Raw genomic sequence first — 11,375 nt, forward strand, 5'->3', positions numbered from 1 at the left:
GTCTTCACGTGGTTAAATGAGCAGAATGACGATCCCACTTCCTTGTCGAGTGGATGAACCATCGACATATATTCTCTAGGTTGCTGCTAGTTCGACGTTCTGGACCTCTGTGATGAAATTAGCTAAGGCCTGAGCTTTGATCATTGTTTGGGGTTGATATTGAATATTAAACTTGCTTAATTCGGTTGTCCATTTGATTAGCCGCCCGGACACTTCCGGGTTGAGAAGGACTCTTTCCAGGGTACTATTGGACATGACAATAATCGGATGAGCGAGGAAGTACTGGCCGAGTCTCCGAGCAACTAACACCAGCGCGTAAGCAAATTTTTCAAGACAGGTGTAGCGGGACTCTGCATCTTTCAATATATGGCTTAGAAAATACACGGGCTACTATTCAGGACTATTTTGCTTAATTAATGCTGAGCCGATCGCATACTCAGTAGTTGATAGATAGATCCAGAGCGGCTTCCCAGCGCTTGGCTTAGCTAACACAGGCAAGGAGTTAAGATACTCCTTGAGCTCTTCCAACATCTGGTCGCACTCTGCGTCCCACTAGAATTTTATCACTCGGCGCAGTACCCTGAAAAATGGCAGGCTCTAGTCGGATGACTTGGATATGAATTTGGACAGTGCGATGATTCGTCCAGTCAGCTGTTGGATCTCCTTCAAGCTGCGGGGCGGGGGCATGTCTTGTAGTGCCTTCAGTCTACTCGGATTCTCCTTGATACCCCATTCAGTGACGATATATTCGAGGAAGCGTCCACTCTTAGCGCCAAATAGACACTTGCTCAGGTTCAGCTTCATCCCATATGTTCTCAAGGTTCGGTATGTTTCTTTGATATCTGCACATAAATCAGCAGCTCGGACTGACTTTATTAATATGTCGTCAATGTATACCTCTAAGTTGTAGCTGATCTACTTTCGAAAGACCTTATTCATTAGCCTCTGGTAGGTGACACCAGTGTTCTTCAGTCTAAACGACATGATGTTGTAGCAGAACGTTCCATCGATTGAAGAACGTTCACCATGCTAACCTTTTCCTGATCTTTTTTAACGAGCGACACTTGGTGGTAGCCTTGATACGCGTCGAGCATGCAGATCATCTCGCAACCCGTCGTAGAGTCTACCATCTAGTCTATCCAAGGCAGCGGATAGAAATCCTTTGGGTACACTTTATTCAAGTCACGGAAGTCGATTGACACACACCATTTGTTGCCCGACTTGGAGACTAGCACGACATTAGCGAGCCAACTAGAGAACTGGACTTCCCGAATGTGGTCAACATCCAAAAATTTCTCTATTTCTGCTCGGATGATCAGGTTCTGCTCCGTGCTGAAGTCCCTTTTCCTTTACTTCACGGGTCGGGCTTCCGATCGGATATGAAGCTTATGTTGGGAGATGCTTGGCGAGATTTTGGGGAGCTCGTGGGCTAACCAGGCGAACACGTCATGATTATGCCTAAGGAAGGCGAACAACTCTACCTTTATCTCGCTCTCTAGATTTGCGATAATGAAGGTGGTTGCTTTCGATCGGCTTGGGTGGATCTGGACATCTTCCTTTTCTTCATAAACCATCACAGGGGTCTTCTCAATGATGGCGTTCACCTCCAAGCATGGGCTTTTCCGAGTGACTCTTGCTTCAGACTTGACCATCTTGATGTAGTATCATCGAGCATTCAACTGGTCTCCTTTGACTTCCCCTATCTTATCGTCCACCGGTAATTTGATCTTCTGGCAATAGGTGGACACCACCGCTCGAAACTCATTGTGTGTTGGTCGTCCCAAGATGACATAGTAGGCCGAATGTGCATCTACCACAATAAAGTTTGAGGTCCTTGTCCTCTTCAGGGGATCTTCTCTAAGCGAGATGGCCAACTCACCCAGGTTGATTTGTAACTGATCGAACACCTTTTTGAATATGATTTTGACCGACCTCCCTGTATCAACAAAAGTTCAATGGATTGTATAATTAGTGATTACCGCTTGGATAATCAGTGCATCATCATGAGAAATTTCCACTCTCTCTAAATCTCTTGGGCCGAAATTAATTTCGGGTCCTTCAGCTCTCTCCTTGTTACAACCAATAACGTGGATCTCGAGTCGCCGAGCGTGCGAATTCCTTACTCAGTTAGAATCTTCGTCGGTCGGACTACCGACGATCATTCCTATCTCTCCCCGAGCGGCGTTACTTTGGTTCTGTTCCTCCCGTGTCGACAGTTTGTTCCACTCGGCAAAGACTCAGGCGGGACTTGGATTGCTCCCATGCTGAGGCCGATGGTAGCGTGGTTTAGCTGTTGTTCTTTCTTCCTCTCTTCAGACGGTTGATCGACGCCTTTGTCACCGATCAGGTGATGGGGATTGACGGCGATATCCCATGGGGCTGACCTACTAGCTACCAGGTCGTAGTAGTCCCGGGTATTATGCATCATCGACTGGTGGAAGGAGCAGAACATCAGCGTAAACATCTTGCCTTTTGCAACTTGTGGACGAGTGACCACCACATGCTGAACAACATGTGTCCTGGGCTCGTGTGGCGGGGCTCCTGATCGAGGCCCCTTGGGGGGTTGATGACTGCTCGACTGTTGCCGTTCAGCAGACGCTCCTGCGGGCTCAGTGGGCATCTCCTTCTTCCTTGCCGCCTGGGCTTCTTCCACGTTGATGTATTCATTGGCCTTCTTTTGTAAGTGGCCAAAGTCCTTCGACGACCTCCGAATGAGCGACCGGAAGAACTCTCCTTAAGTGAGCCCTTGGGTGAAGGCATTCACCAACACATCCGAGGAGACCGTCGGGATGTCCATAGCCACCTGATTGAATTACTGGATATAGACCCTTAATGCCTCTCGAGGCCCTTGCTTAAGCGAGAATAGATTCACACTCGTTTTCTGGTGGCAGCAACTGCTAACGAAGTGATGTAGGAAGACTGCTCGGAAGTCTTTAAAGCTGTGGATTGAGTTACTCGAAAACTGTTTGACCCAACATTGTGTCGATCCAGATAGCGTGGTGAGGAAGATTCAACATTTCACCCCATCCGTGTACTGGTAAAGTGTGACTATGTTATCAAACTTGACCAAGTGGTCGTCGAGATCGATCACTCCATTATATCCCCCGATTGTCAGTAGGGTGTAATGCTTTGGCGGAAGGTCATTTAGAATCCCCTCCGAAAACTACTGATTGAATTGCTTTGGTGAATCATCTACTCTGGGTGCCTTCCTTTTCCTTGTATCTTGAGCGGGCACCTCATCTGAGGAAGTTCCCTGATCTCTGTCTGCTCAGCCCCATTCTTCTACCGGAGTCCATAACAATGCTTGGTGGAATGAGACCGACGCATTAGGGGCTTCCCCATAGGTGCCGATCGACCTCTTGTTTGGTTCCCGAGTAGAGAGTTATTCCACTCGGTCCCCTTGCTCAGCCTAGCGACCCGCTGCTGAGGCTGCAGGCTCTTGCGCTTGGCGGTCGGTCAGCGCCTGTTGTTGCTGTTGCTCCACTATCTTCGCCGCTCTGGCCTGTATCTTCATGTTAAGATCCTCTTGTGTCAGTGTCATTATTGTGAGTCATTCAACGTCTTCCATCTTCTTATTCGGATGCAGGTTACGTTCCATAGATGACGCCAAAATGATCCTGTCTGAAAGCATGAAGCTGGAAGGTAGGGGATGCGGCGTCTCTGCTGATTGGATGAAGACCTCACTCCTCTCTGCAAAATAAACCAAATTAGGGAAGAGGTTCCTGGCGTTAGCCCTCCGACGCTCAAATTAGAAACAGAAGTGAGAAGAGAAATCGAAAATAATAGGGACAAAGATGAATCTTGTCTTTCTTCATACCTAACATACTCTTTTATACCTTTCTTAGTTATCTTCCATCTTCCCCTGTTTAATGATATTAATTACCGACAGAAGACATCTTTGTCTGGCTTTTCGCATTTAATGATAGATGAAGTGTTCTCTTTTATTTTCTCTTCCCCTTATTAAATATCTCAGTCTTTCCCTCTTTTATTATTTTATCGATTTATTACTAATTAATATGTACAATGCCAATGCCACACCCCGAGCCAGATGGGTGGCCCGCTTAGCCCACTCTCTTGTTGACCGAGCTGATTAGACACTGGTTCATCAAGATGGCCGACTGGACAGTGGTTCCTCCGATCGGCCGATATAGCCACTTCCCGCTCAGGTCATGTGGACGAGCCTTACTAACACCCTAGTGTTGACTGCCTTGACTTTGACCTAGACCGTGACAATTGACCCGTGTCAGGTAGTCTCCTTTTTATCGCTGCATCACCTACTAATGACATAGGAGTACTAGCAGCGGTCACAATAGATATAGATGAACGGGGAGAAAAATAAACAAAAGATGATAAATTAGATGGCATATGATGGGAGATACCAAAGTCTAAAATCCATAAGGGTGAAGATATACCTGACATACTAGATGATGACAAACCTATATGAGAGGAAGCTGACATAGCAGAGGGTTGTGAAGCAAGGAACTATTGAAACTGCTCCAACATATATGGATCAGATTTCCATAAAGCATCTGCACGACCAGGTATGATGACATAACAAATAATTCTCAGAATAACCAAACTGTAAGGATACACATCTGTACAATCCATAAAAACTGATGTTAGGACGACCCATTGTCACACAGAGAATTTGAGGCAGAAAAGGATGTCAAACGTAGAAATCGGCAGCACAGGACGTTAGTGTCGAAATTAATAGAAAAGGACGTCAATACCAAAATCGGCAACACAGGGCATCGACATTGAAATTGACAGAAAAAAGTATTGGCGTCGAAATCAACAGCATAGGACGTTGGTGTCGAAATCGGCAGAAAAGAGTATCAGCGTCGAAATCGGCAGAAAAGAGTGTCAGTGTCGAAATCGGCAGAACAAGTCGTCGACGTCAAAATCGGCACGACAAGATGTCGGCGTCGAAATTTGCAGTAGCAGTTGGAGATGACAGCGGCAACAAAAAATAATAACTGGGGGCGGTAGAAAATAAATAGGTCAGAGAAAGAGAACCTCGCTCTGATATCATGTAGAAATTAAGGAAAAGAAAAAAATTAGCTATATTATTGAATCCAAAATTGATAATAGGAAATACAGAGTACAATGTCTTTATATAGTTTAGTTAAGAAATCCTAAACTCTAAATATAAAAGGGAAAAAGACCAAATTACCCTGAAAATTATAAACAAATAAATATAAATAATCTAACACCTTAAACTCTAAATAACTCCAAACATTAATTAACCCCAAACCCTAAAGTAAACCCATGCCTCAAATACTCCTAAATCTCATAATCTCAAATCTAAAAATTTGAGCAACAAGAATAAAATTCAACTATCATAAAAACCATGAAGAACACATTAAATTGAGTGTCTGACCTTCTCATGCAAAAGGTTGTACTAGAATAAAATATCCCTTATGATTTATCTATCTATATCTAGTCGAGGGTCGATGATACTAGATCGCTTGGGTAAATTTTATCATCTTTTACTCCAATAAAAAACATATTAAAATGCAAAACATTATTAAATATTTCATCAACTTCTAACCATATAAATTAATGGTGATGTATTAGGAATTATTATTTATCTCCCAGAGGTCTTATACTTTATAAAATAGATATATTCAATTCTTGATTATTGTATACAATATTTTTCTTTGGCTAGTATTATTTCAATTCTTATATTCTGCTAAATCATCAATAAAAAGAAGTTAATAAATTGATAATTTCTCTACTTTTAGAGCCTCCTTACCAATTTTTCTATAATATCTTTAAAATTTAAAATAAATCATTCACTTTATTAAATTTAAACAATCACTTTTCACTATGCGCTACATCAACATCAACTTTCTTAAAATTTTCATTATCTTTATTTTTATTATTTTATTTTCTCTCTTCCACTTTTTTAATTATTTTTCTTTCCCTATATAATATCTACTTTTTATTACCCAATTCATTCCCTTTATTTTTTTCTCCCAAATTAAATGATATTCTAATGTTTAAGAAATGAATTTCATTTACTAAATTTAAAGAAGTAATATTTATGAAATCTAAATTTAGAGAATGGATAGGATAGTTGATGTCAAAATTTTTTTACGTCAAATATAAAATTTAATATAAATTTTATGTTTAGGGAAGCTGATGCAAATGCTCTTATCACTTCTCATTTCTCCCTACTTACAACTATAATCTATCCCTAACCTAACAAACCCTAAATAATATATATCACAATTATCAACCTTTATATAAAGAATTGTAATTAACAAATGCAATTTTAACAAAGATAACTAAAAAAAAAAAAGAAAATCATTTTTCCTTTCTAAGAAACTTGAGACTTAAAAGGGATATAAAATTGCTTTAGTTCAATTTAGAATAGAAAGAACAAGATGTGTTAATCGAACAAGAAGAGAAAAATCAAAATAATCCATTAGTACCCTTAAACTCATTTTATAATAGCTATAAAATTATTACTTGCATAACAACATATTCATCTAGCAAGATGAGTTGGGAAGGATAACAGTATCTCACATAAAATGATGGATTCCACTTATTATTCTTCATAATTTGTGTATTGATTTATCTTGTCACTTCTATTGAAATTTCTAGACGGAGAAAGAGAAATAACTAAATGTCATTGTTTGTTTTGTGTAGAGTGTCACTTAATGAAAATTAAATTTTAGTTATGACTATAAGCATGATCTTCTCTTCTTGTTGTTGTCATTAATATTGGTTTGAGAGTTTATTGATAATAAAAAAGTGTAGATATATGTGTCATGATCTACTATGACAATTTAAACTTTTCATCAGACTTCTAGTTGGTGTTAGAAGATAAATATGTTTCGTATCGGTTCCTAAAATTTTGTTGCCTATGTTTCACTATGGAAACAAGAAGGCTGTTTTGGAGCAACTTGAAGGTGCCTAAAATATATTGGATCAATATTTGAGTTCAAAATCAAACATGTTTATTCATCATCGTCGATCAGTGTAGCATCCTTAGATCCTAGTTTGGCGATCTCACGAACCATCTCGATCGGAATACCGAAACCATAAACCATTGGGTGCACTGCATCGGCAAGCTAAGCTCATTACTTCTCATCCAACACTCAGTTGATTTTAGCTTTAGAACCTAATAGAAATTTATTAATGACTTGATTCTAGTCATGGTGGCATTTCATATTAATATCAAGTTCTAAATAGTCTTGAAAATTATAACACAATAGCCCTGATTTGATATTTAAGGTCTTGTTTATTTGAGATGGAAATAAAAATTATAGAAAGATTTTCACGATGAAAAACTTTCCTCTATTTATTCCGTAAAAATGGATAAATTATTCGTAAACGGATCAAGCTAAGCCGTAAGCAACTACAATGAAAAGTAATAGATTCTAGGATGAACCACTCGGCTCCACCTATTTCCATTTTTGAAAAAATAATGGCATGTAAAGCCACACTAGCAATACCAGCATTGTAAGCATATCTCGCTTAATCTAGCAAATTGGTATCACAGAGTTGTATAAAACTTCCCCATTTCTGTTTCTATTCGCAGAATAACATCATAAGACAGTTAAAGGTTCTAGTTGATCTTGTAATTTCCTAGTACCGATCAATAATTAGACAAATCTTTTGTTTAGCTAAGATTCTTGTATTTCGTTGGTTGTGTTATAATAACCTGAACAATTACAATATAGTTTTGTTTCCTGATCCTCGGGAGGCAACTTTGAAGTCCATAGCCGGAGATTGTCCCTTAGCAACTGTATGATCAAAGCGCTATCTTCATGCGGTTCCTCACTCGAGTTGTCTTGCTCTGCAACTGCAAGATCAAAAGCTTGCTTTGCCAGATAGCATGCCCTAAAGAAATCAACAAGCCATAAAGATAAGAGCAGAATCAACCAAATAATAACAGAAGCATAATTTGGAAAGAAGGCATATATACCTATTAGGAGAATTTAGGATTTCGTAGTACAATACTGAAAAATTTAGAGCCAGGCCGAGTCTAATAGGATGAGTTGGAAGCAAATTGATTTTGGCTTTCTCATAGGCAATCTATGGAGATGGAAAATATTACAAGTAGCCATTAAGAATGCAAGACGTAAAAGAATAAGTTGTCTATAATGTTTTAAAGAATACGAGATCCTTATCCAAGATGCTAAAGATAAAGGTTATAGGATCTTGACATGCCTCATAAGCTTTCATTGATTGATCAGTTGCTTTTTGTTTTTCTTCTCCAGTCTTGAACTCTGCAAGGTAGCAAGAATAATCGCCCTTCCTAAGAAAAATACAAAACCTTATTAAATATATCTAATTCTTACACAAAAAAATGTTGCACTGTCTTGAGAACATGACTTCTGAATTCTTCTGAGAAACAATGCTGCATTTTCTCCGGCCCAAGTAACTTCTGAGTGAAAATCCAATCAAACTGCATGGTTGGCTTGCAAACTTACCAACCCTTTCATCATGTTGGACTAAGAGAACCTTTTTTACAAGGGTACCTTTCCTACAAAAATTCAGGGTTCAAAGTACTATTGTAATTTGTAAAACGAGTTATAAATACTGATATGTGTTCATCACATTCTGATTATTTTTGTGGGAAACACGATAGATCTCGTTCATCATAACTTAGCAATCTTGCACATGACAGCCTATGTTTAATAATTGCACATCTTATAGTTTTGATGTCATAGTTAACAAAATATAATACCTTTACTTGCTAGTCCACAGAATATATTAATTCATAACTTCATGTCTAATCATCAGACTTTAGTTTCAGTTCTTATTGATTGTAATGAACCCCCTTCCCCCATTGTTGGAGCTTCATCAGTGAACCAACACCAACATAGACTGATTAAATTGGAAAAACAAAATAAAAGAAAATAATTCTTTGTTAACTAGGCACAATTCATGGACTGTGTACTTTTAAAATGATTGAAATGTCACTTACAATCTTGTAGAAGTACATGAATCAAGAAAGTGTAGTAGCCGTCCGTTATTTACCTCCTCCATATTGGCCCTGAAACGGATTGGCGGGGACGCTGGGGCGAGCGTATTCGCCTTTTGCCACCATGAATCAAGAAAGTGTCAATGGAATTCCTTAGTCACCAAAAGCAAAGCGACTTTAGATACACATAAGAAATCAGAGAAAAAAGAATAAGTATGCTCAACAAAGCTTGATTTGGTGGCATAATCATCAATTCAAATTAACAACTCTGATAACTGATAAGTAGTAACAATTATCAACCAGCCATCTGGCCAAAAACTTTAGAAGATTAAATTAATAGACAAAGTGGTAAAAAATACTTGTTACAAAAGTGCATAACTGGGACAAACAAACATTCTTGCATAGGAAAAAACAGATAAACAAACTAAGCCATTCAATAGGCCTTTTTCTAAGTCATTATCATGATGGTTAAACAATTTAAACATAAAAAAAAAAGTTGTATGCTATATATATTTCCTTTTTGCACACAGTAAGATATTTTAATCATCGCCAACATTTATGACAACTAGTTTGTTTCAGTTCCCAACTCTAACTTTTCAAATTTGTGCTGCCTAAGAATTTTATTCAACTTCAAAATTTTGAAACAAGAAATTGAAAATAATAGTAAGTTTGGATGGTTGATAATTAGCATAATGTTTGAGAATAATATGCTTACATTTTGTGATAGAAAATTGTTAGTTCGGTACTACTTGAAAATGGGATAAGATGTTGGTCAATGAAGGCCAAAATTTCATCACAAATCTGGACCAGTTCTTCTTCTACCTTCTGCCGATAGCTTTGGATTAACTTAGCACTCTGCTCGTTGCTGCTGGACTCCTGTTTTTTGCTCAATCAAAGACATGATGCGCCATGCGGTTCGATGAGATCCAACAACCTTCTTGTAGCACACTGAGAGGAGGTTTCTCTCCTCTGTTGTTAACTCTACATCAAGCTTGGCAACTTTTTCCATGTTTTCAACCATTTCTATATGAACATTACAAATTACAATCACAATTTCCAACAAATAACAAAATTCAAACCCATAATCTTAACCATAAAATTACCAATCAAGAACATCAATCGGATTAAAGTGCAACATGATAAAAAAGTCACTAGGGATCGACAAAAGTGCTCTATTAAAAATTGTAAAATAATAATAATAATAAATAAAAACACAAAAGGAGGCACCTTTCCCATTCAAATAGCTTAATCCCTTTAAAAAAATAATAGAAAGGGAGTAAATTCACACATATTTGCTCCGACACTAAAAGGAGAACTGAAATGAAAAGATAAAAGTATGAGATTTAGGTCAAAAGAAATATGGCGAAGCAGAGGCAGATAGATAGATTAAAAAAAAAAAAGATCACCATCATAGCGCTCGACTTTCTCTGCGAGTTTGGCGAGAAATACGAAACTTTCTCATTCACCATGTCGAAATCGACTGCATGGAAGAAGAACGAGGAATTCGAAGAACGAACCGTCCGGCCCCAATTGTCCCGCGCCAGGCGGATTCCACAAAAGAGGAGAGTTTAGTCTATTGGCCCGATAAAGGCGGCCCATGTTTCTCTATCGAAACCGGAATTTTATGATATCACGCCTCTAATATTTCATATTTACTAAATGATGCTCTCTATTTAATTTTTGTTGTATGTCTATAAATTAACTTCAGAAAAAAAACTACAAACCCACACATAAATGTACATAAAAAAACTTAATTTACAAGTTCATTTATAAATTTGTTTATACTTACTGTCAACTTTGATCATGTCTAAAATCTACAAAGTGGTGCGCTGGCTCCGGTGAACTACGATCATTGATGAAGATAACCTCCTGGAGACCTAAAAGAATCTCTCCACAATTCTGCGCACAGCGAGACAAACTAACAAAGCGTTTTTAACCTAAGATCAGAGTGGGGATCCCTAGCTAGGCTTTCTGATGCTCAAGTCAGTTTCTCTCTCAAGGGTGGAAAAAGAAGAAGAAAAAGAAGAAAAAGAAGAAGAATAGTAACTGAAGTACTTTGAAACAGAGTTTAGATGCTAGAACTTGCATACTTTGCCAATGGAGAGGATCCCCTCTTTATATTACCTCATGTGACCTCTGTAGTCGTGAAGTAGTCCCCAGTTCATTAGGATTTGTTAGGAGATGAAGTCATCTCCTGAGCTTCGTGTAATAATCTTTTTAAGGATTTTTTTTGTACGCCATATGTACCTCTTTTGTCATTTGTGACTCATATTTAAGATGAGATATGCATATGAACACATCATTATAATTGAATAAGCTTCTAGAAGCTATTTCCCGCCAAGTTTGCTGGGCTGTCATACTCAAATACTTATATTAAGCATGTTTTGACCGATCGTTCAAACCGGTCGTATATATATTGAAAATACCTCCTGCTAAT

The 11,375-nt window shown here is 38.4% G+C and overlaps 1 pseudogene; it reads right to left on the reverse strand.

Moving 5' to 3' along the window:
• Positions 1-597: 597 nt before the first annotated feature.
• LOC122011174 lies at positions 598-11,103 on the reverse strand (annotated as a pseudogene).
• Between the last annotated feature and the right edge of the window lie 272 nt (positions 11,104-11,375).

This window comes from Zingiber officinale, chromosome 8A (assembly GCF_018446385.1).
Source record: "Zingiber officinale cultivar Zhangliang chromosome 8A, Zo_v1.1, whole genome shotgun sequence".
Classification (NCBI taxonomy): domain Eukaryota; kingdom Viridiplantae; phylum Streptophyta; class Magnoliopsida; order Zingiberales; family Zingiberaceae; genus Zingiber; species Zingiber officinale.